Genomic DNA, 11,168 nt, shown 5'->3' on the forward strand with positions numbered 1-11,168 from the left:
ACGCAGAGAGAGGCGGCGAGCCGGGGGAATCCGGTACACCCCAAGGCACAACCTCTCAGATCGCTAGAGAAGGCTTTCTCACCGAGGGCGGGTCACGCTCCCCCAACCCACCGGTCGCCCCCTCACCGGGCCAGCCACGGAGGCGCTCAGGGACACCTGGGGAAGGGAGGGGGGGCCGTGGTCTACGGCAGCAGGAGAAGGAAAACCTGCGGCACCCCTTACCCCACGCGGGAGAGGCGCACCTCGCTCGACCACACCCCCTCCAATGAGCTGAGCTCCTCCTCAGGACCCACACGCAGACCCCCCGTGGCAGCAGCCGGAGGAGGGGGCCCCAGGGGCGGGAACACCACCACCACTCGGCCTCGGGCACCTGAGTGACAAACCCGGAGCGCTCCAGGAGCACCGCAAAGGCCTGAGCGGAGCCAACGCTCGCACCACCCCGGCAAGGGCAGGACGACGGGCCGGCGGGACAGCCCCCCACCGCCGCGGAGGGGGGCCGCGCCCGCAAGGCAACACCCACAGGAGGCGAGAGCGAGGGATGCCTGCCGTGTCAGAGGACCCCGCCGCCCCCGCCAGGCAGACGACAGGAGAAGCACGGCGAGGTCGGGCCGGATTCCGTACCCCTAATGCCTCCCACCACAAGCCCCACACATGCAGGGAGAGGAGAGACACGGGGCCCCCCCGCGGGTGGGGTGAGAAGAGCGGAGCCATTCACCATGAAGGTCCGTCCCTCGCCCACCGCGGAACGGTCGCAGCCCGGGAGAGCATGACGTCACCACATCGATCGGAACAAGACCCAGAGCGGAGCAACGGGACCTCACCAGCCTCACCAAACCACCGAGCCGACCACAGCCCGCGGTCGGCCAGCCCCGCTCTGAGGGAAGGGACGGCGGACAACCCCAAGGGAGCGGAGGACGCCTGACACGCACGGCACGGAGCCAACGGAGCGGGGTTGTCGCGACCGCCCCAGGTGCCCGCAGCGGGGAGCGCACGCGCAGGCGGAAGGGAGCCCCCCACCCGCATCGGCCTCTCCCCACCACACCCGGGTGGGTCAGAGGAGACCCGGGCCCACCCAGGGCGGCACCGGGGAGCCGGGACACTCAGACGGATGCGTGAGAGGCAAGGCACACGGGCCCCAGCCGGCGGCTCAAGCCAGAGCAGGGCCGGCTAGCCAGGTCACCGCCAGACCAGATAGACCCCCACGCATCCAGAGGCCCGACCTCTCCAGCGACAAGTCGCCAGAGGACAGCGTGTCAGCAACAACCCGGTGGCCCAAAATTCAAACTCAGCGTGAAAGATATACCCACCCTGGGGGGCAGGGGGTCGAGTCACCGGCCACACCACCGACTCAGAAACGCACGACACGGACATCTGTCCCCAAAAAGGCCACCATCGCAGCCACACACGGAGCACCCAGGGCCGTCTCGTCGACCCCCAAGACCAGGGACGCCCTCCGGGCCACCGGTGCCACGCAGGGGCCGACCCGTGCCTCCAGAGCGAGACCCATTCGGCCGTCCCCTCACACGCGAGGGACACACGAGGGACCGAAGGCGCTCTCAGGGACCACTCTCCGACTACGAACGCGGACTTGGAAGAAAAGTATCACAGCAGAGGGACCGCAGCCGGGTACGGCACCCCGGGAGGACGGCGCAGGACGGCCACCGACTCCCCACGAGAACTTGGAAAAGAGATTCGGCGGGTGCCTCAGGCGGCCAGGGCCCGCACAGGCCCGCGACAGGGCCGGGGAGGGGCGTCCCCGGCCACCCGCGCCATGCCCGGAGGGTCCCCGCGGGTCGCGGGTCGGGCCTCGGGAGCTACGGCGTGCTGGTCGACCAGCCCCGGCAGCCCGCACACCTCGCTCGGGCCTGGAAACTCGGCGACAGCCTGCCCCTCTATAGCCCTGCACGCCCGTGCTCTGACTCACAAGTGACTCGCCAGAGCTCTGGCGCCACAGGGACAGCCCCGCTGACAGCCGCAGGCTTTCCGGAGCTCTGCCTAGCTCACAGCAGGGACGCTCCCCTCGCTCAGCAGCTGCCACCGGAGCTCTGGAAGCCAGGAGAACCATATAAAAGCGGCCACCAGATGGAGCCCGAAAACCGGCGACATGTCACCATCCCAAACCTGTCACCGAGACACATCCGGATGGCAGGGCGGCCGGCGGACCGCAAAACCGAAACCGTGAGTCGAGAAAGTCTTCCCGAGGCCGAAAACACAGCCCCTCCACCCCAACCCCACAGAAACGCTCCTCCAAACGTGTATCTGCGTAGACCGAGACAGAGTCAAAAGACAAGCCCATGACGTGTGGGTGTTTGGAGATGCATCTCGGAGGGAGAAAGAACACACAGGACTCGGGCGCGAGTCGTTCAGGTGACAGAGAGACGCCGAATGAGGACACGTTCACAATCCACACGGGGTGGGGGATGGGAGGGAGGGAGGGAGGGAGGGAGGGGATAGAAAAAAGAGAGATGGAGGAAGGAGGGAGGGAAGAAAGCAAGCAGGGAGCGGGGAGGAAGGAGATGGAGAAAACAGACAGAATTTAAAAAATCTGGAGAAGGTATATGATGAAAGGTGGAAAATGAAGAAAGATGAAAAAGAGAAAGAATGAGGAAAGAGATGACGGAAAGAAGGGCGAAAGAGAGGAAAAAAGAAAGTATAAAAGACAAAGAAAGAAAGAAAGAATAAAGGAAAGGAACAGATAAAAGGACAGAAGGGAGGGAGGAAGGAGGGAAAGAAAAAGAAAGAAAGAAAGAAAGAAAGAAAGAAAGAAAGAAAGAAAGAAAAAGAAAGAAAGAAAGAAGAGGCTAATGCCTTTTTCAGCGTTCGCCCACCTGCATCAAGGTGAAAATTAAAAAAGAAGAAGAAGGGGAAGAAGAAGGAGGAGGAGGAGGAGGAGGAGGAGGAGGAGGAGGAGGAGGAGGAAAGAAAGAAAGGAAGGAAGGAAGAAAAAGACAGAAAATGGAGAAAATAAAATTCGGTACTAAACACTATCTGGCCTGGCGACACAGCAAGGCTCCGTCTAGAAAGAAAGACAGAGAGACAGAGAGACAGAGAGAAAGAAACAGCGAGAGAGAGAGAGAGAGAGAGAGAGAGAGAGAGAGAGAGAGAGAAAGAGAGACAAAGAAACGCAGAGGCCGGGCACGGTGGCTCATGCCTGTAATCCCAGCACTTTGGGAGGCCGAGGCGGGTGGATCACAAGGTCAGGAGTTCGAGACCAGCCTGGCCAAAATGTTGAAACCCCGTCTCTGCTAAAAAAACAAACATTAGCTGGGCGCGGTGGCACGCGCCTGTAATCCCAGCTACAAAAAAAAAAAAAAGGAAACACAGGAACAACGAAAGAAACACAGAACTGGGTGACAGAGTGAGACTCTGTCTCGAAAGAAAGAAAGAAAGAAAAAGAAAGAAAGAAAGAAAGAAAGAAAGAAAGAAAGAAAGAAAGAAAGAAAGAAAGACAGACAGACAGACAGACAGACAGACAGACAGACAGGAACAACGAAAGAAAGAAAGACAGGAACAACGAAAGAAACACAGAAACAACAAAAGAAACACAGAACTAGGCCGGGCGCGGTGGCTCACGCCTGTAATCCCAGCACTTTGGGAGGCCGAGGCGGGTGGATCACGAGGTCAAGAGATCGAGACCATCCTGGTCAACATGGTGAAACCCCGTCTACACTAAAAATACAAAAAATTAGCTGGGCATGGTGGCGCTTGCCTGTAATGCCAGCTACTCAGGAGGCTGAGGCAGGAGAATCGCCTGAACCCGGGAGGCGGAGGTTGCAGCGAGCCGAGATCGCGCCATTGCACTCCAGCCTGGGTGACAGAGTGAGACTCTGTCTCAAAAAAAAAAAAGGAGAAAAAAAAAAAAAAAAAAGGAAACACAGGAACAACGAAAGAAACACAGAACTGGGTGACAGAGTGAGACTCTGTCTCGAAAGAAAGAAGAAGAAAGAAAGAAAGAAAGAAAGAAACAAACAAACAAACAAACAAACAAACACAGGAACAGCGAAAGAAACACAGAACCGAGTGACAGAGTGAGACTGTCTCGCAAAAAGAAAATAAAGGAAAGCAAACACAGAAACAACGAAAGAAACACAGAAAGAACGAAAGAACCAGAACTGGGTGAGAGAGTGGCACTCTGTCTCAAAAAAAAAAAAAGGGAAACACAGAAACAACGAAAGAAACACAGGAACAACGAAAGAAACACAGAAACCACGAAAGAAACACAGGAACAATGAAAGAAACACAGAAACCACGAAAGAAACACAGAACTGGGTGACAGAGTGAGACTCTGTCGCAAAAAAAGACAAAATACAAGGAAACACAGAAACCACGAAAGAAACAAAGAAAGAAAGAAAGAGCTGGAAAAGGAAATTAGGAAGACAGAAACAAAAGGAGAAAGGATAGAAAGATCTTTTCTTGTTTTTTTTTTTTTTTTGTTTTTTTTGAGACGGAGTCTCGCTCTTGTTACCCAGGCTGGAGTGCAATGGCGCGATCTCGGCTCACCGCAACCTCCGCCTCCTGGGTTCAGGCAATTCTCCTGCCTCAGCCTCCTGAGTAGCTGGGATTACAGGCACGCGCCACCGTGCCCAGCTAATTTTTTTGTATTAGTAGAGACGGGGTTTCACCATGTTGACCAGGATGGTCTCGATCTCTCGACCTCGTGATCCACCCGCCTCGGCCTCCCAAAGTGCTGGGATTACAGGCTTGAGCCACCGCGCCCGGCCTATTTTCTTGTTTTTTAATCCTCTAAAAGCATAGTAAGGCCCAGGTAGGGGCTACGACACACCTTCCACCTTACTAATATGTTGGCCAGGAAAATAAAAATTTACACTTAACGTAACCGTTAAAAGTGACTATGAGCCGGACGCGGAGGCTCAAGCCTGTCATCCCAGCACTCTGGGGGGCTGAGGCGGGTGGACCACCTGAGGTCAGGCGTTCAAGACCAGGCTGGCCAACATGGTGAAACCCCGTCTCTACTAAAAACACAAAAAAACTTCTTTAATTTTAACGTATAAAGAAAAGGAAAAAGTTCTCCAGGCGTGGTGGCGCATGCCTGTAACCCCAGCCACTCAGAAGGCTGAGGCAGGAGAATTGCTTGAATCCGGGAGGCAGACGTTGCAGTGAGCAGAGATCACACCGCTGCATTCTAGCCTGGGCGACAGAGCGAGACTCTATCTTAAAAATGAAAAAAAAAAAATGACTATGAGGGCCCAGGCCAGGGTGGTTGAATTTACCTAAGGAGTGGGGGTGGGGGTGGAGTGGAGAGGATATGCCTGACTGGAACGAGAGAAACCGAGGGGAGCAAGCAGAAGGGGACAGAAAGAGGAAGGGGAAGGGACGGAGGCACAGTGGGTTATTCTAGAATGTTTTCAAGCCTGGGGTGGGGGTGGGCACGGAGGGCAACTCAGGAAACAAGCCGACTCCAGCAATGACACCTAATTCATTATTGCTGGCATCGCTGCCTTGAAAGGGGGGCACCGCATGTTTCTTCCTCCACACCCATTCGATGACTTCTGGGAAATGCCATTTACTTGCACGCTCTTGACATCTACCTGCTTTCACTACAACTGAGGAGAATCAGGAAAGTCCCCACTAACGGCAAGGCCTAAAGTGGAGCTGTCATCCATAAAACCCAGGCAGCAGAGTCCATATGGGTTAAAAAGACACGAAGAGGCCGGGCGCGGTGGCTCAAGCCTGTAATCCCAGCACTTTGGGAGGCCGAGGCGGGTGGATCACGAGGTCGAGAGATCGAGACCATCCTGGTCAACATGGTGAAACCCCGTCTCTACTAATACAAAAAATTAGCTGGGCACGGTGGCGCGTGACTGTAATCCCAGCTACTCAGGAGGCTGAGGCAGGAGAATTGCCTGAACCCAGGAGGCGGAGGTTGCGGTGAGCCGAGACAGCGCCATTGCGCTCCAGCCTGGGTATCAAGAGCGAAACTCCGTCTCAAAAAAAAAAAAAAAAAAAAAAAAGACACGAAGAGAGAAAGGGAAACAACGGATCAAAGAGAAGAACAATCGGGCCCAGCCAGGGTCTCCAGGGGTCTTCTGGGCAACGAGGGAGTGAGGGGGACGGACGGACGGACGGACGGACGGACGGACCAAGGTGGGGGCGGGGCGGGGGCGGGTGAGCTCGGGGCGTGGGCGGGGCGGCGGGTAGCGGAGAGAAGCCACAATCGCTCCTGACTGCGGGCGGGCGGCCAGAGCGTCCCGTATGCCGCCTAGACCTTCAAGAACCGTGACCGCTAGGTGACGCCCGAAGACAACATATGCAAGTGTCAGCCCGGCACCCTCCCAGGCATTATCCCCACAACTAACCGAGCGGAGCCCCTGCGGGGGAAGGAAGCACCATGACTCGGCAATACACACAGAAACACACGCACCTACGTACGCACGCACGCACGCACGCACACGCGCGCCGTATTCCACAGTATAGAAGGGTTTATACCGTGATCACGAGAGGGCCCGCACTATTTTCTTTTCTAGTGACAAAAGAAAAAGCAGGCCGGGGCCTAGCGGCCCACGCCCGTCACCCCTGCACTCTAGTAGGCAGAGGCAGAGGCAGAGGCAGATGCGGGCGGGTCGCCTGAGGTCAGGAGTTCCAAACCAGCCCGGTCCACGCGACGAAACCACCATCTCTAGGCCCTCGAAAGGCTGAGGCAGGAGAATCGCTGGAACTCGGGAGGTGGAGGTCGCACTGAGCCGAGATCTCACCACTGCACTTCAGCCTGGGCGACAGAGCAAGACTCCGGGGGCGGGGAAGGAAAAAAAAAAAGGAAAAAAAAAATCGCTTCCCTCTTGAGGTGAATACGCACTGTTACACGTACACAGAGAGCTCGGAAGGTATACAGGCCCTGACATCCTCTGTAACTTTGAGTCGGTCTGGCGATATTTTCCAGGCCTTCCGTTTCCCCGTCAGCAGTCACAGAAATAAAAACTCCCTCCTTTCCCAATTCGTCTTCATGTCGTCATCAGGCCACAAGAATAAGCGAACACATTTTACACGACAAGGAGGAAAAACACAACAAAGCGAAAGTCTCAGAGGTCTGTGGTACAGATTGAAGAGACTCTTTCAGAATCCACAGAAAGACACACACACGGAGAGATGGAAAGAAACAAATAAAGAAAAGAGAAAGAGAGTAAGGAAGATAAGGAACAGGCCGGGCGCGGTGGCTCACGCCTGTCATCCCAGCACTTTGGGAGGCCGAGGTGGGTGGATCACCTGAGCTCAGGAGTTCAAGACCAGCCTGGCCATCATGGTGAAACCCCATCTTTATAAAAAAATAAATAAATAAAAAATAAAAAAATAAAAAGGAAGATAAAGAACAAGAAATATAAAGAAAGAGAGGGCCGGGCGCGGTGGCTCACGCCCATAATCCCAGCACTTTGGTTTGGGAGGCCGAGGCGGGTGGATCACGAGGTCAAGAGATCGAGACCATCCTCGTCAACATGACGAAACCCCGTCTCGACTAAAAAATACAAAAATTACCTGGGCATGGTGGCGCAGCCTGTAGTCCCAGCTACTCGGGAGGCTGAGGCAGGAGAATTGCTTGAACCCAGGAGGCGGGGGCCGTGGTGAGCCGAGATCGCGCCATTGCACTCCAGCCTGGGTAACGAGAGCGAAACTCCGTCTCGAAGGAAAAAAAAAGAAAAAAGAAAAAAGAAAGAAAGAAAGAGACAGAGATGTAAAGGGAAGAAAGATGAAAAAGAAAATAGAAAGAGAAATAGCAGAAAGAAAAAGATAATGAGAAATCAGAGAAAGTAGGGAGGAAGAAAGAGAAAAAAGAAAAAGAATGAGAGAGAGAGGAGAGAGGGAGGGAGGGAGAGAGACAGAGAGAGAGCGGTGGGGGGGGGAGAGCGAGAGCGAGAGCGAGAGCGAGAGAGAGAGCGAGAGCGAGAGAGAGAGCGAGAGCGAGAGCGAGAGCGAGAGAGAGAGCGAGAGAGAGAGAGAGAGAGAGAGAGAGAGAGAGAGAGAGAGAGAGGAGGAATGAAAGAAATAAAGAAGAGGACAGCGCACCATGGCTCACGCCTGTAACCCCAACACTTTGGGAGACTTACTTAGGTGGAAGAATCGCTCGAGCCCAGGAGTTTGAGACCAGCCCTGGCAACACAGCGAGTCCCCGTTTGTACTAAAAAATAAAAGCACTTAAAAAGTTAGCCGGGCATCGTGATGGCAGGCGCCTGTAGTTCTAGCTTTTTTGGAGCCCGAGGTGGGAGGATTGCTCGAGGTAGGGAAGCGGAGGCTGCCATGGGCCTTGGACAGACAAATGCACTGCAGCCTGTCGCCCGGGCCGGTCTCGAACTCCTCAGCTCTAGCGAAGTACCCGCCTCACCTCCGAACTTGCACCCACCATATTCATCGGTCCCGGAGGTGTCCGTGACAGATTTTAGTAGGGGAGCATTCGTTCCTAAAGACCAGAGCAGATAAACAGGACCAGCCGTTTGGGACATACACCATTCTGAATCGCAGTGGAGGCTTTGTGGATTTCACAGCAAGACGCTGCTGCTATCTGCAGGGAGGACACCCCTACTTCTGCAACCACGGGCCATGCAGTTTGGAAAGTCAGAGAATGGGGATGGGGACCTCCTAAGGCCCAGCAGTCACCAATGGGCTCTGAGAAGAGAGACAGGCTTCATGCTCTGGGACTCCTCGGTAGGTGGGCTTAAGCATGTTTAAAGAGATGTCTCCAGGGGCAGAAGGAGGAAAGAAGGAAGTTAGAGCAACACAACTAACTTACACTGAACATGCCACATCTGTAGATTCCTTGCACACCTGCGGAAAGATCCTTTTGTGGAGTGCTGACTTTCAATAGATCACAGCAAGGGAGCTGTTCTGTTCCATAGAAAACCCTGACTCCAGACCAGGCATGGTCACTTAGTCCTGTAATCCCAGAACTTTGGGAGGCTGAGGCGGGTGGATCACCAGTGGTCAGAAGAGCCAGACAGCCTGGCCAACATGGGGAAACTAAAATTACAAAAACCAGCCAGGTGTGGTGATGAACACCTGTAATCTAAGCTACTCAGTGAGCTGTGGCAGGAGAATCACTTGAACCCGGGAGGCAGAGAAAACAGTGCACCAAGATGGCCCCACTGGACTCCAGCCTGGGTGACAAACCAAGACTCCGTCTCAAAAACAAAAAACAAAAAACAAAACAAAACCAAAATTAACCAGGCATGGTAGTGTATGCTTGTAATCCCATCTACTCAGGAGGCTGAGGCAGGAGAATTGCTTGAACCCGGGAAGCGGTTGTTGCAGTAAGCTGGTATCATGCCACTGCACTCCAGTCTGGGTGAGAGTGAGACCTTATCTCCAAGAAATAAAACAAAAACAAAAACAAAACCCTGACCCCAGAAGCAGGGCATCTAGGAATAGTTTAACATCTGGTTTCCCACAAACTCGTGATGTGATGGGCCAGGGGATGACAGTCTTTCTGGGCACACCTCGTTTCCCAAGAGGAGGGGGTCTCCAAAATGGATCCCGGTCCCAGCGATACCCGTGGTGGACAGGCCCGCTGGCGGGAATGAAGGAGACTCACTATCTGAGGCTAACCGAGGCTCTGCAGCTTCCCTATCATTCCACCTGGGCGGGATTCTGACTTAGATCCCTCATAATAATCTCACAGATGGTAGCTTCACCCATTGGCTCCTCAGCCAAGCACATGCACCAAAAGTCTGAACCTGCGGTTTCTAGTGTACTGAGTAGCATTTCCATGGTAGCAACATAGGCAAGAACACATGAGGCACACATACAGTAAAACTAACCTGTCTCCCACATGTTCCAACATTCGCACTGCTCTGGGGTGAATCCATTCCAGTTTGCCTTGTCCTTCACAAAGAAAAGAGAATTCACCGAGTGCGGTTGCTCAAGCCTGTAATCCCGGCCTGGCAAACATGGCGAAACCCGACTTTACTAAAAATACAAAAATTAGCCGGGCGCGGTGGTGGGCGCCTGTAATCCCAGCTACTCAGGAGGCTGAGGCAGGAGAATGTCTGGAACCCAGGAAGTGGAGGTTGCAGTGAACCGAGGTCGCGCCATTGCACTCGAGAAAGAAAGAAAAGAGAATTCTCTGTAGGGCTGCCATCTTTTGCAGCATTAGAAATGTGATTGCTGGCAAGGGTTGAGGGGAGGGTTCTGGGATCAAAAGGGGGAGGAGCAAAGGCTGGAGGCAACGTAGCTCACTCTGGAATGTTTCCAAGCTGGGTGGGGATGACTCAGGGAAAAAGCTGACTCTGGAAATGACAAATAATTCAGCATTATGACTTCTTTAAAACGTGAGAGGCTCATTGTTTTTTCCCAACATGCATTCATTTATTTCTAGGAACTGCCATTTAGTTTCATATGGTTTACACATACCCGGCTTCGCTGCATCTGTAGAGATTTAGGATAGTTCTTGTTAGTGATAAGTCTTAGGGTGGAGCTACAATGCATGGTGAACCTTGAAAACTTTAGAAAGGTCTCAGTTAATTAGAAAGTTTATTTTGCCAAGGTAGGAGAATCGCTTGAACTCAGGAAGGGGATGTTATAGTGAGCCCAGATGGCTCCATTGAACTCCAATCTTTTGCAACAAAAGCAAAACCTAGTCTCGAAAATAATAAATAAAAAAGGAAGAAAAAAAGAAATAATAAAAGAACAATCAGACCCAGTCAGCGTGTAGGTTTTCTAGGCAACAAGGCATTGTGGGAAGGGAGGGAAGGAGTGCCTCTGAGGTCATGGTGGGTGGGGTTCCAGAGAAACCACAGTTTTACCTGGTTGTTCTCAGGCAGCCAGAAGTTTTGCCTGGAAGTTTAACACCTATGTTTTCAATAAAAGTGAACGCTAGGTGACGCCAGATGACAAGCGAACGACATATCAGCCAGGAAAGAGTGGGATCCCTGGTTTAGGGGTGGGCGACCAAGGGGAAGGATATGGAGGCATGTGTGGTTGCCAGTCTTCTGATTTCTGTTGGATTACATTTCTGGCCAAGGGCACCCTCCCAGACAGTCCCTGCAGCTCTTCAACCAATGCCCGTGGGGAAAAGAATACCGTTTCTCAGAAAGCACTCAGACACGCACTTACGCTCACGTGAGCACACCATATGTATACAACTTTATATCATGACAGTGAGCTTTCTTTTGCCAAATGTCTTCGTGATGGATTTAACTAGACAGTACTGCTAAAAATATCAAATT

At 53.4% G+C, this 11,168-nt stretch overlaps 1 long non-coding RNA gene across 1 annotated transcript in view; it reads right to left on the reverse strand.

The window, feature by feature from the left end:
- LOC135268210 (uncharacterized) overlaps nt 1-10,094 on the reverse strand; it is a 24,767-nt gene extending 14,673 nt beyond the window's left edge. Inside the window, exon 1 of the long non-coding RNA XR_010336480.1 lies at nt 9,762-10,094. This is a non-coding gene — a long non-coding RNA (uncharacterized LOC135268210). The remainder of the gene's footprint in view (nt 1-9,761) is intronic.
- Nucleotides 10,095-11,168: the final 1,074 nt, after the last annotated feature.

The sequence above is a fragment of the Aotus nancymaae genome, unplaced genomic scaffold, assembly GCF_030222135.1.
Source record: "Aotus nancymaae isolate 86718 unplaced genomic scaffold, 86718_ANA_hifiasm-v0.15.2.pri h1tg000039l, whole genome shotgun sequence".
Classification (NCBI taxonomy): Eukaryota; Metazoa; Chordata; class Mammalia; order Primates; family Aotidae; genus Aotus; species Aotus nancymaae.